Consider the following 10,799-nt stretch of genomic DNA (forward strand, 5'->3'; position numbering starts at 1 on the left):
TCTGGAAGAAATATGATTTGTAGGGTTTGGTGGTGGGTGAGAGTCTTTTGGAGCATGAAGAATGAATAAAATTGTTTGAATCAAAATTACAAATCAATTAAAAGTAAAAATACGTTACTACCCCTCCATGTCTTTCATTAATCCCAAAGTTTGATAAAATTGTAAAAATTCCACCGCATCTTAATGTTTTGATTTGATTTAATCTCATATATATATATATATATATATATATATATATATATATATATATATATATATATATATATCAGTAGCTGAATGGTTTAAATTTTGTCACCATGTCTTACAAAATATCATTGTTTTAACTGAACTCAACCTTGCATTTGTATATATGTTGTTACACTTATGCCTAAGAACTTTTGTGTATAATTTTGGGCTTACAAACTCATAGAACATGTCACTCAATGGTTACATGGGACATATTCATCTCCTAGGTGTAATACTTAGAAGTCTCCTAACTTATAACCGTTAATCTTCGTGAGCAAGGGAATTATATATATATATATATATATACACACACACACACACAAACACACATATGCTAACAACCATACCTACGGTTGCTAGCTACAAACTTGATGGTCACTCACCATAGGTGATAATTGTCTACATATTACGACATATAATGAAGTGTTGGGGACTGAGTGAGGAGGAGAAGGGGGAAACTTGTTAGGAGCTCGATTATAAGGACTCATTGTTATATAAGTTGGAAACCACTTATATACATAAAGAACATACTTTTGATTGGAAATACTTATGATTCAAATACTTAAAACATGTTTAACTCACCAAGATTACGTTGACACTCTTCAAAATCTCTTGTATTATCAGGGAAATAAGAGGTTGAAGTTTATAATAATGGAATTGTAGTCTTCTTAGGTCCCGTTTGATAGTTTCTGTCTGGAAAAGTGCTGTCTGGGAAAGTTTTCTGACTGAGAAAGAAACCATGCTGTTTGATTGTACATCTGATTGACTTTGTTGAATGATGAAAACAAGTAATAATTCAATACAAAATAAATTTAAAAAAATTTATTTTAAAAAAATTAATAATCTAAGAAAGAAAGAAAGAAGCGGGGTTTGGTGCATAATTGTCTTTCCAGCTCATTCAACCAGAAAGATATGATTTTGGGGCTTTCTGGGAAAGACATATCTTACCGGGAAAGACCTTTTTTTGAACAAATCAAACAGTCTTTCCGGTCCATTCAGCTAGAAAGATCTGTTTGGACCCGGAAATATGCGTATCAAATGGGGCCTTAGTTTAGCAATATAGTTTTATAGATGTAATTTCAAGTTCATGTACCTCTAGATTAGTACCTTTGTAATTTCCTTTTGGTAATAAAAGTTTCCACTTTTATGTTATTTATTGTGTTTGTTTTATGTGATACATGACATAATCTCACCGCCAACCAGGGTGTAACATAGTGTAACAAAGTAAAAGATAAGGACTAAAATCAAAACAATATATCCTTAGTAAAGGATAGATACGTATGGATTCCTTCAGATAGTGGTTGTGGTGGTGGTAGTGGTCGATTATGTTTTTATATTTTCAAAATAACTAAATAATCTCTACTTCTACCACAAAATATTCAGAAATTTTAAAATCCACTAAAAGGTTTAGATTACATGCACAAAGCATATATACTAATTCAAAAATGTATTCGATTTATGTATTAAAATTAATAAGTAAAAACAATAATTGTCAATAAAGAATATGAATGGTAAGCTAGAGTGATTAAATTATAAATAAATAGATCTTTGAGTTAATTGGGATGAACAAAAGGATTGCAAGCGTTTAACAGGGAGACGATTAATTCAAATTATTTATATTTATTGTATTATCATCTTACACATAAAAGGAGATGTGCAAGAAAGAATGAGTATTGATAATTACAGAACATGCATATATATATATATATATATATATATATATATATATATATATATATATATATATATATATATATATATACATACTTCAAGGAAGCATAAGTGTTGAAGAGAAACCACAACCTTCATATCTGGTTCAAACTCTTTCAACATTCGTGATCAATTACAAATCTACACTCAAGACACTTAAGGATCGTTGTATATTGTAATCCCCAACCACATTTACTACATTGGCCATCCGACACAATACCTTGAGCAAACGAAAGTTGGTGCGGGTGACTATGAGTGTTGAGAATGCCTCCAAACTTTATATTCCCGAAAAAATAAATATCACTTCTTTCAGACGAGGAATGGGTCACTATCTCGCACTCACACTCAACTATTAACTGAGCACAATCAGTATGTACAGACTGAGCACAATATTTACAATGATAGAAAGATTTATGAGGATTCAAATCATGCTCACAAATTTCACAAAAGTATTCACTCTTGTGGTTCTCAATTGGGAGGTAGCTTAGGTTCATGGGATGCTTGTCAAATTTGTGCATGATTGTCTCGGCTAATAGCAAAGCACATTTGCATTGTATATAAATATCGCACATGTTGCAATGGAAGGAAAGTTCACCTCCACGAATAAATGTTTGACACATATGACAACGAGTATCATACTTATCTCTTTCTACTTGAATCAATGAAAGAAGGTGATTTTGGTGAGATTTGTGTATGATTTGTTTGGGTATAAACCCACAGGTAATATCAACATAGTAATTGCATGTGACACAGCCATACGCAAATCCGTTACAAGCTAAATGACAAACATGACAATAAAACACATCGAAAAAGCAACCAAGGATGTTTGAGTAGATGAGATAGAGGGTATGTTTTGGGTGGCCGAGGTAGTTTTTAATTTTTAGGGGGAGTCGAGTGCACCACTCGTGGAGAGCAAAGTTGCAAATTAGGTGAGGGAATTTGTAAAAAGGCATGGTGGACATGATTGTTTTGTGACATCCATTGCATTGCAGTTGGGTCTTTTTCAATGGGTTGTGACACTTTGATAACGAAAAATTAATATTTGAGGAGGTTTGGCCTTAGATATCAATGTGTGCCTCACCATCAACTAGAATTAGAGGGTGTTTATGACTCATGTGTTTTAGGTAATCATCTACCTTATCATCAATTTGTTGGAAAAACAAATGTTTTGGTAGGCTGTATGTTTCATCGCGGAATGGGAGATGGAGAAGACCAGGATAGTCAACATCTTCATAATTTTTAATGGTTTTGGCAGGTCCTGATAAATTAGGAATTAGCAGGTATATATAATTCAAAATAATTTAATTACTAAATGATATAAAATAAGGAAATGAATTATCAAAGTAAAAAATGATTTACCAGCAGGTGGCGGCACTCTTACACAATCCACATGGACATAGTACAAACATTTATCGCATTTGTAAATCCAAAGATCCGCCATACCATCAAAATCACCACCACATAATCTACATCTAGGAAAATGTTTAGCTTGTTGATCTTTTCTTGGGAAGGAATATGAAATGGTGAGGGGATGAATATGATAAAAAACACCATTTGTTCTCTGTTAGATTAGCAAGTTTTCTAGTAGGAAAGCACATTCATTGTGTATGTTGAAGTTAACACAGGTGGTACATTGATAGAAGATGCCTTTATGTTCCTTCCCACAAGCACTACACCCGCATAAAATGGGCTTACAAATAGCACACATTAGCAAGTGAGGGTGGCATGGATGATGGATTACATTTTTTCCTACTTCCATGGCATACTTCACATCAATGAAGAAACGACATTGATCACATTCGTAACCATAATCTTTCTTAAAGGTAAGATATTTCCAATCAGTATATGAATATGAAAATGGTTTAAGGCAAAGAGTATGTAGTAGGTGTGATGGGTGCTCTAACCTTTCAGGGAGCTCACCACATAATTTATGAAATGAGAAATGATGAGATGATGAAGAATCTCCCATAGCCATACATTTGTAGTAGTACCTGTGGTGCATATAGATTTCTTCCTTACACCTCTCACATGTTATACCTTGAAACCCCTCTTTTGTAATCGAATCACCATCATCTTGGTCTTCTTCCTCTTCTTCTACCTCATATTGTAGATGCAAATCAATGAGCTTTAGTGGATGAGGGTGTTCAGGTACTTCAAGTACTACATCCATGATAATTATACTTCTCTTTACAATATATAGTGATGTTAGACTTCCCATCTTATTAATTTATAGCAAAGAATGAGCAAATATGTGTGCCAAGATCACAAAACATGTGGGATTCCTTTTTATTTTATGTACGTTTGTCTATCTTTTGTATTTTGTTTTTTTTTTCTAATTTGTTATTTGCTTTTCCTCAGTGAAATTTCTTAAAAGTTGTTTCACATATTATTTTAATTTGCCAACCAAGCTCCCTATTTGTCACATGTAAGATGGAATTGCTGGTAATGAATGACTTTATATCAACAAGTGACATAATTTATGATGTATTTTATGAATGCTGCTTTAAACAGTGGTTTTAATAAAAAAAAATACATATCATACTGTAATGTGGACATTGTTTTCTCAAAGTCCTGATTATTCGTAGATTTGGTTTCATGTTTTGTTCGTTATTTAGTTTCATACCTAAGGAATAAGCACACATAAGCAAAGCATAATTATTTTCCATTTTCTTCATCCTTTGTATCACCTCTCTAATAAGTAAGGAATAAGTCTCAATTTTAAGCTATACATTAGACATTAGTCTTATTTTATTAATTGGTATAGAGGTGGCTAGTGTTGATTCATATGGCTGAATTAAATGAGTTTAAAACAAAGCAAAACCAACTGGAATTGACTGTTTTCCTCTGATCCGTAAACAAAATATACAGGAAGTTGAATAAATAAAACGTCTACAAAATATGATAGCGTTTTATTAAAGTTAAATCCTACAAAATTAGGAAGACAAATTTATTGCATTGTATTTCTTACAGGATTGAAAGCTAATTTAAAGATAAACATTTGTAATACAATATGCATACACACCCTGCATTTTCTTTTAAACTTGTTCAATTCCTTGGAGAAGGAAAAGGAATGCCTCTGTTCTCCCATCAAGTACATACACACTCACGAACATAAAAGTAAAGAAAAGGAAGAAGCTATTTCGGTTGAAACTAAAGTAAGTTTGGTCTATTAGAACATGTATTTTAACTCGTAATTTGGAACACCATTGGAATATGAGACTCCTAATCAAAATTTAGATTGGACCCAAGTTATTCCCGATTCACCACTTATGACATAATATGTACTTCATGAAATAACATTTTATTTTTTGGAATGAATTCATATTTGTAGGTTTAGCAGGTTTTATACATAACATGTAGGTAATTGAGAAGTCATTTTCAAAAAGTTAGATGTTATATTAGAAAGTATATATGATACTTTGTATATACATGAGAAGTCACATGACAGTTTTAACTTTTAACCCTTGATAAACCCGAAATAAGGGGTCGTAGTGGAAATTTCTTTCAAAATTGGTTGGCATTATACAAGGGACAAAAATATCTAATATCAGTAGAAGAGGTGAATCATGTCAACATTATTGATTTGATTATCATACGTAAATGGTCCATTTGAGAAACGGGTGCATGGCGGAAGAAAGAATCATCTATGGTTTTGGTAGAAGAGGTAAATCATGTAACATTATGGTTGATTTGATTGGTCAAGTGATTTTATAAGTCAAGATATGTTAAATGCGATTTAAGTTCTTAACTTGAATTTAAAACTAGCCTCAGGGTCGGCCTATGGGTCTGGGCAAGCTGGGCGACCGCCCCGGGCCCCCAAATGCCAAAGGGCCCCAATTTTTAACTTGTTATTTTGGCTATATATTAACAACACATTACTTTTTAGCCTTTTGGACTATTTCAAACCCCAATACTCTGATCAGGAACTAATCCAAAATATGGAGCGTAGGAGAGAACGAGACTTACCCGGCGTGCGTCCGAATTCCAAGGCGTCGTAACTCTTCAACAATTAGATTTCTATGGAAAATCCAAACATTGCCATGGAAAATCCAAAACGACGTCTTCTCCAAAAGCAAGCGTTAACGATCATTCTTCTATTTCTTATTCAAGATTTCAAGTTAATCGATTTCTTTCATTCTTTTTTGATTTTCTGAATTCGTCCACAACAACCATTAGTGAATCAAATGTTATTTTAGAATTGAGAGACTGATTGTGTCTAGTTCTTTTCACGATTTCTAAAAACGGGAAACTCTATTGTTTCCCTTCTTTTTGTCGATTTCCTTTTTCTGATATAGCACCGGTGGGAAGTTAATCAAATTATTTGATTTATTTTAGGAATCTGGCCTAGAGACTTGAATAGAGAGTTCCACTCACTGCCTCAATTGGATTTCTTTCTTAATTGCTAGAAATTTGAAGGTCCAGTCTTTCAGAATCGACTGTTAGAGGTGAAATTGATTTCTGATAATCTGACTATGAATCTCTGTATGTTCTATAATTCTTGAAATTTCTTATTCTTTTTTGAAATTTGATTTTTGTGAGCTTGTTCAAGTTAGAGACATAATTGAATGTTAATATTTTTGAGTTAGAGTCAGTTCTTGAACTCCATTGCTTAATTTCGATTTGTAATGTTAATATTCTTAATTTTGATTTATGAAATATTAGTCTTTTTATTTCTATTTCTATTTCTGTCTTTGATGTGTATAGAATTTTCTGTTGTTGTATAATTTTTTCAACTACTTCCAGGTTATTAACAACAATAGGTACTCTCGATTTAAGCAATTCACCTAACAACTTTTTGTCGATGATAAATCTACTTCAGTTGGAGGGCAACAACTTGTGTACAGAAACATAACTGGACTCTAAAAGTTAATGAAGAAACAAAGGGGATGGGACTTTAGTATTTTTATACTTCTAATAGCATTGTACTTTTAGTTTTCCCCATCCTATGGTGTACGAATTTAAATGTATTGTTATTATATGTATAAAAAAGTTTAACATACGAATACATAAAATTTTCGAAGGACCCCATTTTTTATTTTGCCCCGGGCCTCCAATCGTCTTGGTCCGGCCCTGACGAGCCTCCAGATGATATGCATCATTTGTAATGATGTAAGCTGAGTTACATGTTAATCATATCTATCATGTGTGTATGGGTTTTATTAAGTAGCTACTTTTGGATGTTTTACAAGAATTGGGAGGAAAAGAAGAGCCCGTTGGATTTTAGATATTACGCTGGTGACGAGGATGATAGAAAAAAAATTGTCATCAAGTTTGACTTGACCTTATTCAACCAAAATATATACAGTGTCATCAAGTTTGACGTGACCTTCCGGCAATTGACTATTTCGAGAATGACAATTTCAATATAAATAAAGAAATTAAATTCATAGAACTAGTAAATTTTCCCACAACTACATGATAACAAGTCTTGTTAATTGTCACATGTACAAGATTACTAGCTTCAAAATTATTAGATCTTTAAATACTAGGAATAAACAAAGGGAGTGCAAGTGTTAGTATGGACACGTTAAATTCAATTATTTTATTGTACCATCCATTATCCACATGAAATTAAGGCGAAGAAAGAGTAATGACAATTACAAATCATATTTGGTTTCAAACATGTGGAGAGGGTGTGGGTGACTATGAGTGTTATGTATGCCTCCAAACTTTATATTCAAGAAATAATAGATGCTTCTCTCATACTTGGTAAAGGTATGTGTCTCGCTCTAAAGTGTTGACAAAGCACAAGCAGTATGCAAAGACAAAGCACAATATTTATAGTGATAGAAAGATCAATGAGGATTCAAATCCTCCTGACAAATTTCACAAAAGTATTCTCTTATGGTTCTCAATAGAAGGTAGCTTAGGTGCATGTGATGCTTCTTGTCAAATTTGTGCCTAATTGTCTTAGCTAATAACAAAGCAAATTCGGGACGTATAAAAATATGGCACGTCTTCCAACTGAAGGATAATTTATGAGTTGATCGCCTTCGAGACAAAATTTACAATGAAACCAATCGTCAGATTTAAGTATTGAAAAAAGATGATTTGGATGAGCTTTGTGTGTGATTTCTTTATGTACAAGCCCATATGTAACATCAACATAATATTTGCATTCGACACAACAATACAAAAATACATTGCAAGGTAAATGATAAACAACACAATCGAGCATACCAAAAAAGAAAGGAAGAACGTTTTAGTAGATGAGAAAAAGAGTATGTCGTGTGCGGGTCGGCTGGTTTTTTATTTTTGATGAGAGTTGAGTGCACCACTCATGGAGAGCGAAGTAGCAACTCTCAGCACACTTGTAAAAAGGCATGGTGGACATGACTCGTCTCCATTACATAACAAATAGGTCATTTTCATTTAACAATGACACTTTATTAATAATAAAGAATTTGAGGAGGAGGTTTTCCCATGATCATCGTGTGTAATGGTACATATAGATTTCTTCCCTATACCTGTCACACATGACACCTCGAAACCTTTTTTCATAGTCAGATCATCATCATCATCTGCTTCTTATTAATATTGTAGTTGCAAATCAACAACCTTTAAGGGTTGTTTGTTCTTTTTAAGAAAAACCACTTCTAGTTGCACCGCGCAGTACAAACATAACATTTGGACTTTCGCAACTATTTGTTTTTTAGAAGATTTCTGATTTAAAAATTGTTGTGTGTATGCTACATAGCGCAGTATATGCTACGTAGCGCAACACTGGACCTCCTCTTCAAAGCAGTTCCCATCTTACTTTAAATTATATTATTTTAATCATATTATAAATGATATTATAAACAATTCGAATATATTTTACATAATTTCAAAACCATTGGGTAAATTTCATATAAATATTTTTTTTTGTCTTATATTGTCTATAAGCAAATATTAATAAATTATAAAGTTAATCACTAAAATTATCAGATTTATTGAAGATAACCGAAAAATAATCATTGTCTTCAAAAATTTAACAAAATGAACATGTTGCTCACTAAATTACCAGTTTTATTTATTGTTATTTAAAAATATTATGTTTAATTATTTTATATAAACGTCTTTGAAAATCATATCATCACAACGATCTTTATATTTAATTTGCATATGATTAAGACGAGATTCCACAACATGGTACCACAACGGGCCATGAATATATGACTCATATGGAAATAATTATTTTAAATGAAATTGTTATTGTATGACTAAAATTCTTATTGTAAGACTAAGTTTGTTGTATAAAAATTATTTTAAAATTGTAAGATTAGTTTATTTAAATTTCAGTTTATTTCAGCAGTCTGCAGACGTTAAAAACAAACAAACTTCTTATTATAGGTTGCAACTGTTTGATACATCTCTTATGTTGTTGTGGAGGGGTTGCAGGTGTGGTTTGCAGCAAACTTCAAAAATTTTCTCTTCGAAATAAAAAACAACACCTTAGTGGATTCTTGTGTTTAGGTACTTTAATAACCGCTTTCATGATAATTATTATATTTCTGTCTTTATGATAATGATGTTGTTAGGCTCCTCATCTTATTAATTTATAGCAAAGAAATAGCATATATGAATGCCAAAATTCACGAAATTTAGCGGGATCCATTTTTATTTTATGTACGTATGTTTGTTTATCTTTTGCTTTTTTTTAATGTGTTATTGCTTTTACTCTTCCAGAGAAGAAATCGGTGAAATTGTTTATAACCTGTTAATCATAGTATATTAGTATTTTAATTTGCCAACGAAGTTCCGTATTTGTCCCTTATAATATGAAACTAGAAAAGGTTCCCCGCGTTACTTGGGTACGATGGTATTCACTTGTAAAGTATGTTGTTCATGTTAATTAGTATTACTATGTACCAAAGTAAACTGTTGGAGTCCCTAAATAGAAGAGTCATGCCTTTGGGAACACAACTGCAGATCGGATGTTCGTATACCCCTACACTTCTCCTGATTTGAATTTTCGTCCCGACTCTAGCTCATACTTTGCAATGTGGTCAACACAAGCAACTCCATTTTCTGAATGGTTTTTGCTTCAAATACAATTCTTGATCCACCCGCTTGCAAATTCAAACATAAATCCAATTCTATGGTCAAAATTACTCTACACCACAAAGAAAGTCAACAACTTTAGTCAACATAGGATCTTGACCTGTAAATCTAGAATGAGGGGTACTTTGGTCTCTTCCATTTTCATTGGCAATGATAAACATGCTACAATTACCAACTCTATCATCCAACCTTTGTCCTTGCGACATAAAAGGAATTGTTTCATTTTTGTCAACAAATTGAATGTAATATATAACAAATTAATTATATATTCTAATAAAATTATATGAAAGCTTATAGGCAATTCATAGACATGAGAAATTTGTCCAAGTAATTTACAGATAAATATGCACTTAGGTTTCAAAAATTGAAATGATCATGAATCTGGTCAAAATAAATCAATGAGGAAAAATTTTTAATTGTCCTTTAGTTCCCCACATGTACAGATTCCCTTTATATGTATATATTATATATGTGACACCAAATATTTTATATTAGTTATATATATATATATATATATATATATATATATATATATATATATATATATATATATATATATATATTATAGAATGCCAACTTCGTAATTCTTTTTTACCATTAAGGGGTTATTTCTTGACTTAAACTCTCTTGCTAGATAAAAAGCATGTGCGAAGAGTGACAACAAATTTTCCAACTTCGTAATTCTTTTTTAGCAGTCCTTTGAGAAATTCTGAAAGGTGTAGTTCCATATTTGCGTGATAGTTTTTCAAGTCTAGAATTTCCTTGCAGGCCAAGTATTAGCCTATTTGGAAATTATAACCAACATGAAGCATGGTAGAGAA

The sequence above is a fragment of the Lactuca sativa genome, chromosome 5, assembly GCF_002870075.4.
Source record: "Lactuca sativa cultivar Salinas chromosome 5, Lsat_Salinas_v11, whole genome shotgun sequence".
NCBI classification, from domain to species: Eukaryota; Viridiplantae; Streptophyta; class Magnoliopsida; order Asterales; family Asteraceae; genus Lactuca; species Lactuca sativa.